This window comes from Sapajus apella, unplaced genomic scaffold (genome assembly GCF_009761245.1).
Source record: "Sapajus apella isolate SASKATOON/1434 unplaced genomic scaffold, GSC_monkey_1.0 scaffold89, whole genome shotgun sequence".
Taxonomy (NCBI): Eukaryota; Metazoa; Chordata; class Mammalia; order Primates; family Cebidae; genus Sapajus; species Sapajus apella.
Window position 1 is genome coordinate 7,529,611 of NW_022437029.1, and position 20,099 is coordinate 7,549,709.

A 20,099-nucleotide genomic window follows, 5' to 3' on the forward strand; every position below is an offset into this window, starting at 1 on the left:
ATATAAAATTTTCAGCATAAAACATAACAGCACAAAAAGTCTTACAACAAATGGCAAAATGCTATACTTAATAAAAAGTAACAAATACTAGACAGCAAAGAATTACTAATATCAGATCCAATATATATTAAGAAAAATTAACTTCTAAAATTATTGAGGGATATTGCATAATTGTTTAGAAACTTTTTTTTAAGGAAAATATTGCAAAATGAATCCAAGAATATTTGATAAAATAGCTTCTAAGTATATAAAGCTTTAATTGAAGAAATTACACTGTAGTACTTTAAATAAACAAAACCTAATGCAAATTTTTAAACACCTGTAAGAGAGTGATAAAATACATAGAACAAATGATAATAAAAACATTGATTTAAGTATTTAAACTTAAAATTTAAGTATTTAAATGTTAAGAAGATTGTGCTACTTAATATTCATAGATTCTTAAAATCAACAATTAGACAATAATATATATTCACTTCAAGTGTACATGAAATATTTACCAAAAAATCTTTATATGGGACAAGGAGAATCTATGTCTTAGAGAGATTATGTCAGGTTCTCTAACCACACAGCAATAAAATTAAAAAAAAAGAAAGGAAAAAATATATGTTCAGAAATGTGAAAAACACTTATTAATATAATAAAAATTTTAATGTAAACCATGTTCTATTTAAAACTAAATAACAAGGAAGGTATTGTCTATTAAAATATGTACCATGCAAATACATTTTTAATTATAGGCAAAATTCAGTATTGAATGCGTATATCAGAAAAAAAAAGAACAAAATGAAGTAGCTCAGCATTCAAATTAGAAAGCTAGTTGGAAAATAAAATAAATCTAAATATAAGAGGAAAGAAATAATATTGACAAAATATAAGGGAAATATAATGAAATGGAGGATGAGGACTTGAAAGTAAAATTTTAAAATATATTATAAAATGGAGAAAATTTAAAAAAACAAGATTTATAAAAGTGAAATGGGTCCTTTAAAAATACTCATATAATATATCTCACAATATTGGTTTTAAAAGAGGGAAGAAAATGGCCAAACTTCCAGCTTATGAATTGTAAAGGAGACAAAACTAATATAGAGATTTAAAAAAAATCTTTAAGAGTAAACTCTGTACTAGTTTGATTCAAGATGGCCATTCTCGTTATTTATTGATGAAGCTAAAAACTGTCCAGGTTCCACTGTTCCTGCACTATATCTGGGCCCCAAATTACGTACCTTGTTTAATAAGTTTATTAGATTCTTCACACTATCAGCAAAATTGATTTCAAATTGTTTAAAGAGCTAGATGAATAAAGGTAAGTTTAATACTTCTAAGAACATTTCAGAAAACTTTCTTTGACTCTGGAACAAAAGTAATTCAATAACTCATAAAAAGTACAACTCTTACCAGCAATAATAATAGTAAATAAAATCATCTAGTATGTAAAACAACATAAATCAGATTTTGGAAAAAACCCACAGACTTATAAAAGATATTGATAACACAACTTTCAAATTGACTCACTATTTGAATACTTTTTACATTTTAGAGAAATAAAAATGTTCATCACTCTAAATATAAAAAAGGAAAATGAAATGAACAAACAGGCTGGGCGTGGTGGCTCATGCCTGCAATCCCAGCACTTTGGGAGGACAAGGCGGGCGGATCACGAGGTCAAGAGATCGAGACCATCATGGCCAACATGGTGAAACCCTGTCTCTACTAAAAATACAAAAAAATTAGCTGGGTGTGGTGGCGTGCACCTGTAATCCCAGCTACTTGGGAGGCTGAGGCAGGAGAATTGCTTGAACCTGGGAGGTGGAGGTTGCAGTGAGCCGAAGTCGCACCACTGCACTCCAGCCTGGCACCTGGTGACAGAGTGAGACTCTATCTCAAAAAAAGAAAAAAAAAAAGAAATGAACAAACAATGTTAAGTGCTCATCTGAATCGTTTCTAAACACATAGATAAAAGCACAACTTCTTTAGTAAGCAGAAGTCAAACAATGCAGATTAGAGCAGCCAAGAGTTTCCACTTCATAATCATCACATTGGCAAAAAGCATAAAATCTGGCAATAAAACTTTTTGAGAAAAATATGAAAAAATGGAACTTTCATATACTGTTGGTAGGAATAAAAACTACTGACAACATGATTAAATTGAAAATGAAGATAGCCTACAACTCAATTCCCTTTCAATCCTCCCATAACTAAACTGTCAAAAATGTGCAAGAATTGCTATTGCAACATTGCATATAATAAAAAAGGAGAAAAAACATCCAAAATATTAGAAAGATGATGTATAATGATTTATTCTTAAGAAAAAATACTGTCGGGCACGTTGGCTTATTCCTGTAATTGCAACATTTTGGGGAGCCGAGGCAGTAGGATTGCGTGAAGTCAGGAGTTTAAGACTTGCCTGGGCAATAAAGCAAGATGTAATCTCTACAAAAAAATGCAAAATAATAATTAGGGGCTGTGGTGGCAAATGCCTGTGGTCCCAGCTTCTTGGGAGGCTAAGGTGGAAGGATCTTTTGAGCCCAAGAGTTTGAGACTACTGCTCCACTGTACTCCAGCCTGGGTGATAGAGTGAGATCCCATCTCTAAAAAAAAAAAAAAATAGAAAAAAAAAGAAAAGAAAGGAAGGAAGGAAGGAAGAGAAAGAAAGAAAGAAGGAAGGAAGGAAGGAAGGAAGGAAGGAAGGAAGGAAGGAAGGAAGGAAGGAAGGAAGAAAGAAAACAAAACAAAGGAAAACAAAAAAGAGTTCAAATCACTCAAGATCAGAATAGACTATGTCTAAATGTAACAGCGTGTTAAATCTGGGAGGCATAATATTGACAGAAAAAGTTGCAGTATGAGAGTTCTTTATGACACTAATTATGTAAACTTTAAAAGTAAATAACATGTTATTTATATTATATGGGTAAATAAATAAAGTATAAAACATGGTTGGATTGATGTATCTATTTTTAGAACAGGCATCTCCAAGAAAGGAGGGGAATAAATAGAAGACACTTAAAGAAAACTGTGTCCACAACAATGCATCAAATATGGCAAAATATGAGCATTTGTATTATGTGGATGATGAGTGTATGTGCACTTAATTATTTTTCTGTAATCCTGTGTATTTGAAATATTTGATGAAATTAGGTTAAATTAGGCAAGATTTGAATTTCAACTGATACAAACAGAACTCAAATCAGCTAAAGCTAATAGAAAATTTACTGACTCATGGTTTTAAAATATACAGACAGGAGGCACAGATAGATCCAGGTTTTCAAATAGTATCATCAGTAGTGATTCTCTTTCTCTTATGCTCATTCTCTCCATTGATCTTTACCCCATGTCCTTTCTTTCTTCCTCTTTTATCTCAATTTCTTCATTATTTTATTCTGGCCAGCCCTCTCTACATGATGAGAAAGGTAGTCTGGAGTACCTTTCCCTTTATATATCCTCTGCATCTCATTTAAAAGAGATAAAGCATCACCAGTCACCCAATATGGCACCGAGTGGTCTGACATTGGACAAAGGTTTGACAAAACCCCCAAAGGACCATGGGAGAGTAAAATGGATACTTAGCAAATCTACATGAGTCAGACCCTATAGTTCTTTATGGCTGGCATCTGTTCTCAGTGGTTGGCAGCCTATTCAGAAAGATCATTACAGGTACTACACTGGTTATTAAGTACTTTTAATGATATTTCTTGGAAGGGAATTCTTTCATTGGCTGGCCTTAGTGAATGCTGAAAGAGCAATTCTCTTTTCTTTTCTTTCTTTTCTTTTTTCTTTTCTTTTCTTTTCTTAACAACCAAATGCAAAGGAAAAGGAAAACCTCCCAGAAAGAAGTCAGGCAGGTTAATGTCATTCCATTTGTCCATTTTTGTTTGGATTGCCTATGCTTTCGAAGTCTTACTCAAGAAATATTTACCCAGACCAATATCCTCAAGCATTGCCCCAATGTTTTCTTCTAGTACTTTCAGAGTTTCAGGTCTTACATTTAAGTCAAGAATTTAATACATTTTTATTTGATTTTTGATATGGTAAGAGGAGTCTAGCTTCATTCTTTTACATATGTATATCCAGTTTTCTAGCACCATTTGTTTAAGAGACTGTTCTTTTCTTAATGTATGTTTCTTGCACCTTTATCAAAAATCAGCTGACTATAAATGTGTGGATTTATTTCTCTGTATTCTATTCTGTTGGAATATGTGTCTGTTTTTTATGCTAGTACCATCCTGTTTTGGTTACTGTAGGCTTGCAATGTATTTTGACGTTGGGAAATGGGATTCTTTCAGCTTTGTTCTCTTTGCTTATGATTGCTTTGGCTATTCTGGGTCCTTGGCGGTTCCACATAAGTTTTAGGAGTCTTTTTGTTTCTTGTGTGAAGAAATGTCATTAGTACTTTTAGAAGAATTGAATTGAATCTGTGGATCATTTTGAGTGGTATGGGCATTTAAACAATATTGATTCTTCTAATTCATAAACATGGGATATATTTTCATTGATTTTGTGCATGCCCTCCTCAGTTTCTTTCATCAGTGTTTTTTAGTTTTCACTGTAGCAATCTTTCATTTCTTTGTTTATTTCTAGTTATTTTTTCTGTAGCTTTTGTAAATCAGATTGCTTTTGGTTTCTTTTTCTGATTATTCGCAATTGGCGTATAGAAATACTACTGATTTTTATATGTTGATTTTTTATCCTGCAAACTTACTGAATTTATTAGTTCTAATAGTTATTTTGTGGAATATTTAGATAGTTCTAAATATAAGATTATACCATCTGTATAGAAGGATAATAACTCCTTCCTTTCACTATGAATGTCCCATTTTTTGATTTTTGAGACAGTCTCTCTGTCACCCAGGTTAGAGTACAGTGGTGCAATCTTAGCTCACTGCAACCTCTGCCTCCCAGGTTCAAGTGATTTTTTTTTTTTTTGCCCTCAGCTTCCTGAGTAGCTGGGATTACAGGCATGTGCCACCACCCCAAGATAATTTTTGTATTTTTAGTAGAGATGGGGTTTCACCATGTTGGCCAAGCTGGTCTTGCGTTCCTGACCTTGTGATCAGCCCACCTTGGCGTCCCAAAGTGCTGGGATTACAGATGTAAGCCACCACACCAGGCTGAATGTCCTTTATCTCTCTCTCTTGTCTAATTATTGCTCTGGCTAGGACTTCCAGTATTTTGTAAATTTAAAGTGGTAAAAGTGAACATTACTGTCATGTTTCAGATCTTAAAGGAAAGGCTCTTAGTTTTTCCCCATTCAGTAATATACTAGCTATGAGATTTTCATATATAACCTTAGTCATGTTTAGGTATGTTCCTTCTATGCTCAGTTTGTTGAGGGTTTTTAATCATGGAGGGATATTATATTCTATTGAATCATTTTTTGGTATCTATTGATATGATTAGATAGATTTTTCCTTCGTTTCACATCATTGTTGATGTGATATATCATGTTAATTAATGTGCATCTCTGAGGTTTATGATATAATTATCTTAAATAATGTTTTTAGACATTATATGAATTGATAAAATAATGTTAGTAGACTGTGATGATTATGACATATATATAAATAATGTAATAACAAGAGAAATGTTTTAAAAGCTCTACAAAAAGATACATTCAAAAACATAATAGACAAATCAAAATGAAATTCTGAAAATGGAGTAGCCTGCCCAGAATTAAGAAAAAGAAAATAGTGAAACATATGCCAGTAAGAATAAACAGAAAATAAAGACTTTTAAAATGGCAACATAAGCTTTAAAATATTAGTAGCTTCATTAAATATAAATGGTCTAAATATACCAATTAAAATTCAGAGTTAGAAGAGTATATTTAAAAATGTGATCCAATGATCTGCTGTCTATAAGAAATTTACTTAAATATTAATGAAAGGAAATCAACACTAGCTTAATAATACCAGATAAGATTTTAGAGCAAAGAAAATTGAAGGGAGGAGGAGATAGATATATAGTAATAACAGAGTCAAACCACATAACAATTCCAGATGGGTATGCATAAAACAACAAAATGCAAAATATTCATAACAAAACTGATAGAATTCAAATTAAAAAACAACAAATATGAAATTAAATTTATAGAATTCAGTTTGTCCTTTTATCAATTTATAGAATAACTAGAGAGAAATAAGCAAGAATATGTAATAACTCTCGAACACCACCAACCAATGTGATCTCATAGAAATTTGTAGAACATTTCACTTAACAATAGAAACACATGCATTCTTTACAAGTGCTCAAGAACATATAGAAATACAGACCATAAGCTGGACCAGAGCCAAAAATCTGAAAAATATTTTTTAAAAATGAAACCAGACAGAGTGTGTTCTCTGACCACAATGGAATCAAACTAGAAATCAATAAAATAAAGGATATTTCCAAATACTTGGAAACTGAATATTTTACTTCTAAATAAGTCATTGGCCAATAAAGAGTCTCAATTAGATACCACCACATGCCAATTAGAACTGCGATCATTAAAAAATTTGGAGACAACAGATGCTGGAGAGGATGTGGAGAAATAGGAATATTTTTACACTGTTGGTGAGAGTGTAAACTAGTTCAACCATTGTGGAAGACAGTGTGACACTGCCTCAAGTACCTAGAAATAGAAATTCCATTTGACCCAGCAATCCCATTACTGGGTATATACCTAAAGGATTATAATCATTCTATTATAAAGACACTTGCATGTGTATGTTCATAGCGGCACTGTTTGCAATAGCAAAGACCTGGAACCAACCCAAATGCCCATCAATGATAGACTGGACAAGGAAAATGTGGCACATATACACCATGGAATATTATGCAGCCATAAAAAACAATGAGTTCATGTCCTTTGTAGGGACATGGATGAATCTGGAAACCATCATTCTCAGCAAACTGACACAAGAACAGAAAATCAAACACTGCATGTTTTCACTCATAGGTGGGTGTTGAACAATGAGAACACATGGACACAGGAAGGGGGGCACCACACACTGGGGTCTGAATGGGGGGGGCCAAGGGAGGGACAGTGTGGGGGTGGTGAGGTTGGAGAGGGATAACATGGGGAGAAATGCCAGATGTAGGTGACGGGGGATGGAGGCAGCAAACCACATTGACATGTGTGTACCTATGCAACAATCCTGCATGATCTGCACATGTAACCCAGAACCTAAAGTATAATTTAAAAAAAAGAGTCTCAATTAAAAATGTTTTAAATTAAAAAGAAAGAAAATAAACACATAACTAAAAATATATAAAGGTTGAAATTTATATTTAATTTTATTATATCTTAATAGTATAAATGTTAAAATTTATATTAAAATAAATATTAAAATTTGTTGTACACAACTAAAACATTGATGAGAGGAAGGCATATCATGAAATATATACCTTGGGAAAGAGGAATACCTTTAACTCATTAATCTATATTTCCTCAAAGAAAATAAGAGAAAAGGTATAAATTACCAATATCAGAATGAAATAAAATGTTACTACAGATCTTCAATAATAAAAAGAAAACTATAGGTCAATATCATCATGAACATTAACACAAAAATATTTAATAAACTATTGCAGCAGTATAGAGAAATAATTATATACCATGATCATGTGGGATTTATTTCAGGATAGCAAGTCTGATTTTAATATTTTAAAATCAGTAATTATAAGCCACCCACTAACAGACTAAAAAAGAAAAATGTATCATATCATATCAATCAATACAGAAAAAGAATTTGTTAGAAAAAACACTCGTGCATAATAAATATTCTCAGAAATATAGGAAGAGAGAGAACTTTATCAGCACCTTGATAAAGAACACTTACAAAAAACCTATAGCTAACACAAAACTTATTGGTGAAATTTTGAATATTTTGTGTAAATTTAGCAAAATATGCACAGTTCTTACAATCCTGAAAACAATACAATATTAATGAAATAAACCAAAGATCTAAATAAAGGGTGAGGCATACTATATTCATGGATTTGAAGACTGAACATAGTAAAGATATCAGTTCTTCCCAAAATGATACATAATTTTAATAAAATTCCTTCAAGCCAAGCAGATTATAAAATTTGTTATGGAAAAACAAAGAAACTAGAAAAGTCAATACAATTTCAAAACAGAAGATCAAAATGGAGGTAATTATCCTACTTAAGAATATATTATGTAGCTACAATTATTGGAACTATGTGGTATTAGCAGAGTGATTGTCAGAAAGATAAAAGGAAAAGAACAGAGAATCCAGAGATTGGCTCATACAAATATGCTCACACAGTCATACTTTTGACAACTATGACAGAGATTCCAAAATAATTCAATGAGGAAATGATAGCATTTTTTAACAAAATGTTCCTGGAATAACTGAATGTCCACAAGGGTAAAAAAAATCAAATGAACTCACATTTTAGTCTCACACTTTATAAAAAATTAATTCAGGATATTTTAAAGGCTTAAATGTAAAAAACAGGAGAAAATTTTTGGCATAGTATTGGAAAAAAATATTCTTATATTTTACACCAAAAGCACAATCTACAAAAGGAAAAATTGATAAACTAGACCTCAACAAAACCATTTTCTCTGAAAAAAAAAAAGAAAGAGAAAAAAGAACTTTGTTAAAAGAAATAAAATAAAAGCTATAGATTGGAACAACATATTTGTGAGCCATGTATCTGACAAAGGACTCACATCTACACTGTATTAAGAGCTCTAAAAACTTAATCTAGAGCAAAAAAAAAATCACAAAAGGAACGAAGCCACAAAGATAGAATTCACATAAAATGGTAGAAGACAGTTAAGTACACAAAATGATGTTTACCATCATTAGTAATCAGGAAATGCAAATTAAATCCACAATGAGATACTACAATACACTTATCAGAACAACTGAAATATTCTGACGACATCTAATGCTGGCAAATATGTGGAGAAACTGCTCTTGAGTTACTGTTGAAACGCAACTCACTTACGAACTCTGAAATATTAATAACTAACATAGCTATTAATATTGCTATTAATGTTGCATAAATATTAAGAATCTCATAGGACAGATGCATGTGTGTGTGTATAATTTTAAATTTGATGGATGTCAGAATGTTATGAATGATTATTCATACATTGCTAGTGGAAATGTAAAATAATACAATCACCCTGGAAAATAGTTTCTTATACATGTATGTGAATCTATAATTTTCTCAATAAAAAGGTTAATTAGAAAACATGTTTTAGTGTTTAGTAATATACATGTGGAAAATGACTTGCAGTTCAATAGTTGTTTACATGCCAGTCAGTTAAAATTTCTCCTGGGATCACTAATAACTGTGCACTGATAATCATTTTTCAAATGTACTTAAATTTACTTCCTAATCCACTTTGTGCCTGCGTATATATCATAGCTAGGAGAGATGCAAGTGTGTGTGTGCTTGTATGAGTGTGCGTGTGTGTGTGTGTATGTGTGTATAATTTTAAATCTGGTGGATGTCAGAATGCTTTGTGGCCATTTATCACATACTTTCACAAAGGACTTAAAATGTCTTGGCATTTTTGAGTCTATGTTCCTTTGTAGAGTCTCTTTAGTAGTATTACTATCACTGTTATTATTATTGTTATGATTTGATGTCTGTTCCTTTGTGGGCTAGGTTTAAATTACTGAAATCCTTTACTTAAAAAAGCCACATCAGTGGTGGATAATAATGTGTTTCAGACTCTAAAGGCAATCCCAAATAATGAATTCCAATACTTATTCTTTTTATATTTAAGATTTGTTTTTATTTCTGTATGAGAGCTATATCAAAATAAATATGAAGAATCTCAATAAAGAAAAAGAAGATGTAACTAACAGGCATTTGATATGTACTGAAGCAAAAGGGGGTATAGGCTCAACACACCAGTCTTCAGTAATAATGAGGTGGACATTACTATTCCCATTTCACAGTAGGAAATTGAGTTTCAGTGAAACTGAATTTTTATTTTAGGGAAAGTGCTAAAATGCAAAAGCTAGTATTCCAAAATCCACACTCTTTCAGTATGTTAAACTGCCTCTCAAATGGTGGGGAGAAAAAATCACCAGGATGTTTAAATTATGGTATGCTTGCTTTTAAAAATGGATGTAATTTTTTTGCCTTGAGTATACACACAGAAGAAATATTTAGAAAACTAAAACTGTGTCTGGTGTGATTTAATCCAATCTAATGATCTCATCTACTAAAAATGTATTGGTTCTTTCCCTATTCATTCATGAGCAACATCCCTTGAAATATTATCTGACATAGATGTCTGTCTTTTTTCTAGATTTTTCTCAATAGTGACCTTATTTTGTGGATATTGCTGGAAATAATCCTCCAGTCATTCTTCTGACCCCCGAAAATGCCTGGTTCCAGCATGTCACTAGTGATTTATGGCTACTCACTACTTGGCTTCATCAAGGTGGTAGAATATATATTTGCCCTCAGGAAATAAAAAGGAAACATAAATAAAAAATTGCATGGTTGATTGGCCTGTTTCTGGTGAGGTAGGCCACACTTAGAAGAAATCACTTTTTTTCTCTCTTTTTCTAGCTTTCTCTATCACTAAAATAAATGGAATTTTTGTCTGGATGCCTTTCCTCACTCACTTTTAAAATATAATTAGGTGTTAAATTACTGATGTGAACTCAAAGTACTGAAGCAATCCAGGTGAAAACAAAGTTTAACTAGGTCTTGTGTAGTCAGAAAAGACCAGATTAAGAGTGTCTCCTGGTCAGGGAAAGAGGAGACCACTCCTGGCAGGAGAGTGACTGGATCAAATTCAAGCCATCATCCCTACCTATATTGGGTGTAAGGAGGAAATGGCTTCAGTCACAGCAGAGGCTTCCAGTTGAGATGGAAAAGAATATAAGGTTATAAAACACTGTAAAATGATTCAAAATGTGTCAGCAAAAATGAATATGCACATTGAAGTTATATTTTCAAATTCTTTAATGATCATCATGAATTCAGAACAATGTGATAGTTGCTAAATATACATTGATAATAGGTTCTGAACTTTCTGTAAGGTTTAGGGTTTTCGAGATGTTTCTTTGACATTTCTGCATTTGATGCAATCAGCAGCACTCTGCAGTACAGGAAGCAAGCATTGCATATCTTTTTACAGGTTGTAAAATTTAGGCTCAGAAAAGTAAAGATCTTGTCTACTTCATTCCAGGGAAAGTTGCTAACTGCTAGCTTATTTCCTTCCTCATGCGTCTGTGTGGTGGAGAAATTCAGACTACATGCCTTCAGCCCTACATCTATCGCCATATTCCCACCATGACAAATGTCCACCATATTGCAAATGAAGTAAACGTTTTACTTATGTCTTCTTCAACAAAATCCTTCTCTCCTGCAGAGAGGCCAAATGGAAAGAAGATAAAAGGGAACTAATCTATTGAGCAGCTATGATTTCCCTATAGCTTTAAATCACCATAAAATTTGTGTATAAAATATTATGTATAAAGCGTATCTCTTTTACATATACATGAATGCATGTATCCACATACACACATGCATTGAAATAACACTAAAAGAGGTCAAATGACTTCTGCAGATATACCCAGCCAGGTAGTGGAGAGAAATGGTGGTGTACTCAAATATGCTATACTTTTCCAAACAGTGCTTCACAAAAGTATTTGTACACAGCTTTTTAATATAGGAGAATTGAGAATGAACAAAAGTATTTTTATACGATTTACCTAACATTGTCATAGAATCAGTGTTATGAATAGTCTAAAGCCGAGAGATACTAATACTTACATTATTTTACATTATTGTACATTACCTAAAACTTATGAGTTGAAGTCTGAGAATAGCACACATGTTTGCTAAAGCCTTGGGTAACATTAGTTTTCTGGTCATTTCATATTTGCCTAAGTAGCTACTTTTCTCAGAAGATATCTAGTTGATGTCATAGAAAAATCACATGAACAAATGATAGCATGATGTTTTATAATGTTGAAATCACCAAAGAATTTATAGCATTTGTTTGAAGAAAATATGCATTAACTTTAGCATGGTACCTGCCTATTGGTGGGGATTGAATACATGAGACTTATAGCACAAGAGTTGGTGGTGATGATGGTAATGGTCGTAATGGGTATGGTTTTAATTAAGCTTCTCCTAGAATTAATCTATTTGTAGGAGAGTATGTTTTGTCCTCTCCCAGAAAATCAGATGTCAGGGTAATAAAAGGGTAAGGAGATTGAAACTGACCTTTAGTTTCCAGCTATATTTTGGTTTAATTTTACATGTATCTGTTTTGTGTATTTCTATGTCCTTGATGAGAGAAAACATTTAGTCAATGTAGTTTTAGAATACCTTAATTTATTATTGTAACTACTCAGGGATACATAGATTTTTAAGACCAAAAGCAAAATTTCATAAAGCATTCCATTAAATTTGTCCCACATGTGGAAAACATAAATAGAGTCTTAATAGTTATGTTTAACAATATTGACTCCCTTGGGAATCCATCCACAATGGTCACCCCAATCTGTTCCCAAATCATTACCCAGTTATACAAAGATCAAAATTGTGTATAATTTGCAGAGCCAAGAAGAGCATTCTTTTTGTCTCTCTCTTTTCTTCCTTATTCCTCAGCTATCCTTCCTTCTTCCCCCTCTTTATGTTCTCTTTTGCTGTCTTATCTTTCTGCACTTTACAATATATGTGACTTTTTCTCTTTCTCCAGCTTTATCATTGTACAGGTTATAGTAGCCATTCATCTACTCCCAAATGCCAGAGAAGCTAAAACATACCCAGAGTGTGTAACTAGGATTTCTGTGCAAGGGCCAGATTTACAAGGCATATACAGAAGGCTCCCAGACACTCTCCTGCTACTATCTTCTTTTTGCTTGTTGTTCTTGGATTCCTGAATTTTCTTTTAAATTCTTGATGTTACCATCTATAGTATAAAAAACCTTATAGTATATAATACACGCTCACCTAGTTTGTATAGTCATTGTTTACAGCTACAGGTTTTTGAGTCCCAGACCTGGATGAATTTCTGCATTTTATTTACTAGCTGTATTAACTTTGCTAAGTTACTTAAATTCTGTAAATAGCTTATAGAGTTAATTAAACTAACAAATGACATGTAACAATGGCATGTAGCCCATAGGCTTATTTTCATGATGCTAAGTGTCGGACACTTCGTTGAGTGTAGTTGGTGGACAGAATAATAGAAACTTTTCTTCAAAGATGTCCATGTCCTAATCCCCAGAACCAGTGAATACCTTATCTTTCATAGCAAAAAAGACTTTTCTCATGTGATTCAGTTAAAGGTCTTGAGATGAAGAGGTTATCCCAGATTATTCAAGTGGACCCAATGTAATCACAAGAATCCTAATAAAAGTACAATGTAAGAGCCAAAGCCATAAAGAGAGGAGAAGTGGCAAAGGAAGCAGAGGCTGGAGGGATATGCTTTGCAATGGAGTAAGGGGCCACTAGCCAAGGAATGTGGATGACTTATAGAAACTGGAAAAGGCAAGAAAATAGAATGGTCCCTAAAGAGTCCACAATGAATGAAGCGCACCAAATCCATAATTTTAGCCTATAAGACACATTTCAGACTTCTGTTTTCCAGAACTGTATGATAATATATTTAAAGTCTCTTAAGGTACTAATTCTGTGCTAATTTGTTACGGCAGCAACAGGGCACTAATACAATTCAAACACTCAGGACCCTGGAAGGAAGAATATAAGTAGAATGGCTCCCATCAGTCTCTCCTTTTCCTGTCTGTTGTTCTCCATCCAAGCCTGGTTATATATATACTTAGCTACTCACCTAAGAGAGAAATAGTGAGCAAAGGTGGAATAGGCTGAGGGAGATCAAAAATATTTCATTTAGGTAGAGAATAGATTCTACAGTTTTCTTCATCTAAGAGAAGAGAGAAGAAATTAAAGACTTGAAATCAACAAATACATCAAAAATAATAATTTTTATAAGAACAAAACAAGATATCCTTTGTTTTATTTTGCCAACACAAGATATCTAAACCTCATTCATTCCTCAACTTAATATAACCAGGGTCGTACGCAGACCACTTTAACTGAAAAAATGTTCTTGACAACATCTAATAAATGTCACTTCCAAATCTAAAGTTATCTTCTTTCTCACCTCTAAAATGATATCAGGAAAAATTGTATCAGACAAACAAGAAATAAATAACCTTGTCTCTATTCTATATACACAATTTTGAGAAATTCAGTTATCCTAAAATTATAAGCCTTAATGTTTTCATCAACCACTTCCTCTCTTCAACCTCTCTTTGGGGCATTTAATCAGAGATATGTATCTTAAGTCTATTTCCCCCCATTTTCCTCATCTCCTCTTGCCTTAATATTTGCATTAAATATTTCCCTGGGATTGGCAGATGGCGATCTCTGCTTCCCTCACTTTAATGACACTGCTGTCACACTTATCCTTCAAAAACACAACTTTGACCTTGTTAAAAGATGTAGATGATGAAAAGCGTTGTTTAAACTTGAGCAGCATAGGAAGAACAACCATGTGCTAAAGAGCAGGTGCCGGCAGTAAACCAGGTGGGCATGACAGAGCAGGGAAAGTTAAGGCACAGGATGGTGTCAATGAATGAGTTGGATACAGGGGAGAAATTATATACGTGCATTTTGGACAAGAGAAGCAGCTTCTTCACTGTTTCAAAAGAGAGGTTCATGTGAGAGTGAAAACTAGACTCTAGAATGTATCCTAGAATGTTGAATTAATAGATATATCAATATTAATTCATTATTTTTGATATAGACAAATAGGTTTAGATAAATAGACATAGACATACATGTGTTTATGTCTATACATATATTTCTGTCCAGTGACAAGACCTGGAAGAAGTGCCACCCTAATGTTAATGGGGTGTCAATTATATATTTAATATTTTACAAAATATTAAATTAAACTAAAATATTTATAAAACATTAGGAATGTTACCCCAATATATGGGGGCAACACTCCTAGAACCTAAGTCCCAATATATAAGGGTAACACTTGTAGAACCTAGGTCTTGATTTCTAAATACCATGCTACTGGCCAGGGCTCCTTGGAGAAATGACCAAATTGAGTGCTGAGGCAGAAAAAGTGAAACATGAACTTGGAATACCTTACTGTGTCCCTAAGCAAAAAAAGTGCTTAAAAGACGATTGTGACTTGTTGAAATCGCAAGATGAAAACCCTTTTGAAAAGTCTGTTGCTGGTCAAATAGGGTGCAATTTGATTATCAAAATAAATAATGATCATAATAGGTTATAACCCTTTGATTAAATTATGAATTGATGAGGCCATCTGGATATAAACATAGACATTTTAATAAGGAGATGTTTATATGGTATCAAAATATCTCTCCACAAATTACTTATTAAATTAGACTGGGAAAAAAAGTTACTCTGCATTGAAGACATCTGGGAGACACCACCTAAATCAGGTGATAAAAGACAACATTGTGGTATGGGAACAAATTGAAATTAGGTGTCACCTGATTGAATGCAACAAGAAGGACACTTGATCTCTTCTGCCAAAGTTGTACAACCTGGATCTAAACCTGAAGAAACATTAGACAAAGGCAAATTGAGGACATTCTACAAAATAATTGGCCTATCGTGTGTGATTGTGTCAATTTCATGATAATCAAGGAAAGGGTGAGAAAATATTCCAGACTGAACAAAACTGAAAAGCATGACAACTGAATGCAGCACATGTTTTTGGACTCGAGCCCTTTGTTAAAGGAAACATTCTGGGGACCACTGGCAAAATTTGATTGGGGCCTACCAAATAGATACTAACATCATATCAAAGTTACCTTCCTGATGTTGATGACTGTATTATAGTTAGGCAGAAGAATGTCCTTATTTATAGTGAACACACATTAAAATATTCAGTGGTAATGAGGCATCAAGTCAGCATCTTATCCTTAAAAGAGTCAGGGTAAAAGAATGTTCTTTGTACCGTACTTGAAATTTTACTGTATATTTGACATTGTTTCAAAGTAAAACCTTTTAAAAATGTTTGATGGCCTTTTAATGCCCATGGACATAATTTCACTACATTAATATGCCATTGTCATTCTGTCCATGTCTACCACTTTATGAAATATTTTATTTATCTTTGTTCATGTTGGCTGTTTGTGAACTTCTAAGATGAATATCTTTGTGTGAGGTCTCAACTTTTCCAGAGTCTTAGATGCAAAGTAACTTGATTAAATCTTAATATGCTTAGCTTAAAAGAAAGTGTAGATGAAAAAAAAGAAAAGAATTGAAAAATCTTGCCGTGGGACAGATATATTTTGTAGTTGTCTACAGTTTCTTGAAATCATCAGACAGTCCTACATGCCCAGTGCACTAGCCTGATGAAACACCTACTCTTTCCCTAACATGCAATGTCCTCTGGGATTTTATGTTTTTATTCCTGCTTTTCCACATACCTGATACCCCTTGCTTGACTCTTCCATATTTTAATCTCCTAATAGAGAATGTCTGCCCATCTTTCAAAATCATCAATCCCTCCAAGCCATATACAGTTTCTTTTGAATGCTCCCAATTTGCTTTGTATATAACTTTATTATAAGCCTGTAAAGTACTAAATTATGTGTTTATCAATTTGTCTTCCTGCACTGGAATATATGTCCTGGGAGACAAACTCATAAACAACCTGATAATCCCCAGTGTACTACAATGCCTATCACACTGTAAACATTTACCGACAGTCATTGACTGAATGAATGAGGTAAACCCAAGATAATTAATAAATGAAGAAAAAATAAGTGACTAAACAGAGCTTGAATTATATTGAAAAATTATTAATTAATTTCTCTCTTTTTTTTCCTTTTGATAAATGTAGGACCATGTGATATTCCTGTGGTTTATGAAAGAGTATTAGTGTCAGATTTTTGTGTGTTTTTACAATAGTAAGAGTGATTTTTTTTTTGTACAAAATGTCACTTATTTTGTTAGTATTTGAACAAAAATGATATGTAGTGGGAAAGAATGAGAAAGGGGAAGCTGAAATATAAAGTGCTCAGAAAATTTGAGAAACTATGAAATCAAACCAAGAGAAACTTGTCATGTTCCTATCACCTCCACATTCACCCATCTCTATTTACGGTAGCAGTTAACATTCAATAACATTTATAGCACTGTGAAGCAAAAACTGCATAGTGTTGGCCTTTTGATAATTTGGGATAGAGGGTAGGAAACTCACTAAAAATTAATGGGTTTATGCTACTCATGATACCTCAAAAAAAATTACAAAGGATTTGCTTAGTAAAAACTTATTTGTATAGACAATTGCACAGTCATTATAAAAATATGCTCAGTGTTTAGGAAAATTTCATAACTGTCTCAAAAACTACATGAAGACAGAATTGTATTTGTTCTCAGCTTAAGTCAAACATTTTAGATATTCTAAGTGAAATAAGTCATAAAATGATAATTGCTGTATGATCTCACTTATATATGGAGTCTGAAAAAGCTGATCTCACAGAAACAAGGGGAGTAGAAAGGTGGCTACCAGAGGCTGGGAAGGGAGAGGTGGGGTGGGGAAAGGGAAGATGTTGATCAAAGTTTCAGGTAGACTGGAGGAACAATATTTAGTGAACAATTGCACTGTATGCTGACCACAGTTAATAATAATGTGTGGTATGTTTCAAAATTGCCAGAATAATAGATTATGAAAGTTCTCACCACAAAACAATAAGTTTGTGAAGTGCAGATGTCAATTAGCTTGATTGAATCTTTCTACAACATATAAGCAGGCCCAAATATCACATTGTACCCCATAAAATACACAACTAGTATTTGCCAAGTAAAAAAATTTAAAAATGAGAAAAATTTGGATAATGCTTTTGTTTAAAGTATAAAAAAGTATAAAATTCTTACTTTTAAATATAAAATACTTTCTAAGTCTTTTTTTAAAGGATTGAGTCTTTCTCATCTTTGTATATCTCTTTCTAATTCAAACGTTGAACTTTGTAATTTCTAAGTTTTCCTTCCAGAGTGATTAAATGAAAGTAAAACCCCCTTTCTTTTTTGACAACAGCACATCACTTAGCCAACAATATTTATGTGACTTGAACTATTTAATTGAGTTTTGCAGCATTCTATTTTTCCAGTGTTTTTATTCTATAGGCATTAAAATACTAAAAAAGTTAAACCTATGTTGATGTATACATGGGATATATTATTTATATAAAATTTCAAAATGTGTATGTGAAGACAATGATTTTAGATTTCCCTTTCTGTCTACCTGAACCAGATTCTAGAAACTAGTGAATTACTATTATTACTATTGTTATTATTCACATCAGAAAAATGATGTGTTCCTAACCTTCTGAAGTGAGATTACTCAAGTCAAGCTTAGGTGTCTCTCAAAACCACACGATGATGTTGCAAAGAGAAGCTTTATACACATGTAGACTTTTCCAATAAAGCTTTGAAAAATCTTTAATAAACATTCTCTCATTAACCCCTTTACAAGATCAAGCTTCAGACTGTGGAGAAGGTAAACTAATAAATCTATCAAAATAAAGAGAAAATCTATTTTATAAGAAAGTGATCTCCTTCCAATGCATCTTTTATTTGAAATTTATACTAATTAAATGTCAACTTTATGAATGTTTTTAAATGGTGAAGAGAGAGTTATGAGTTTAAAATAGTGGGTCCAAATCTCAATTACTTCATAATTTGTCTGTTTTGTAGGGAATAATCATATCCAACCTGACCTCCTTATAGGTTTGTTATGAAGATCAAACATACAAACATTCTCTGTAAATTCTTACTTTAGAAAATCAACAGAAAGCAGTTCAGAAAAATAGAGAAATATTCTATGTAAGCTGCCAATCCGCGCTCAGGAGGAATTCAAAGGATCTGTAATTATGTTTTGGCCTCCTTGTATCCACCTTTGCTTTTTAAAATTATTCTTCCCACCGTAGTGGAACGGCTTGATCCCCCCACCTAAAAAGTCCTGTAAAGGCTTTCCATCTCTCTTGAAGAAGTAAGGACTCCAAGGGCACAGCAGGCCTGCCCTGTGTGTTGCTGGGGTTGCCTTCCACTCTGCTTGCCCTCACTGTGTCCCAATCCCATCCCATTCATCTCGCTCCTGTCCTCGTAGGCTTTCCCACGGCATTACCTTTACCTGTGTGATGCTGCGTTTCTCCCCTGACTAAAGTGCTCTTCCTGTAACTCCCTTGTCACACAAATGTAATAAACACATCCTTCCCTACATTCTTACTCACCTTTAGGATTCCGCTACTTTATCAGATTACCCTTCACTCACTTCTGACACGAGCTGTAAACCTATCCTCCTTTATAAGACCTCCTAGCCCGATTTTATTTGGCCCAGTGTAACACTTTTAAAAGCGTAAGTCTACTTGTGGTTGTATGATTGTTTCACGCACATATATTTTTCGCTCTAAATTGTAACCTCAATGTGAACAATGACTTTGGTGTTCATCAGTACGTTTCCAGTTACAAGTGCCATTACCTGACACGAAATAAGTATTAGCTGAACAAATAAATTTGAGATAAAAGTGGGATACCAAAGTGCATAACACATCTTTCCTGATAAACTCCCAAGCTAAAGTTGAGGATCTACTCTTTACTTCTGAAAAGGCTCAATCTGCTGCTGAAAGGAATAACGAAGTGACCACTCTCTCTAGTGCTTTGGGTTAGACAACTTTGAATTAAAGTGGGACAAAAGATGATCCGGTTAATTCATTAATTTTCCCAAATATATGCTTTTCTGATACCTGGAACATTTCCTCGCTGATATTATTTAACAAAGCGATAGAAAAAATTTCACAGTATAATTTGATTGCACATATGGAGCAAGTGAGAAAGAATGAGTTAATTAAAATATTTTACTCTTAAAAATTAATCCAATATAGTGGCATTTACAATCAAATTCAGTTGATAAACGATAATGGAAGGAAATAATGTGGTTTATCCAAATCTATAGATAATACAAATTAATTTAGTGCCTTTTTCTTCTTTGAAATTTAGGATAACTGTTTCAGAAATTTCAGAAATGCTTTCCTATTTTGTTTTGCTAAAGAAACTATCAAAATCAGTTTGTTTCTTGTTTG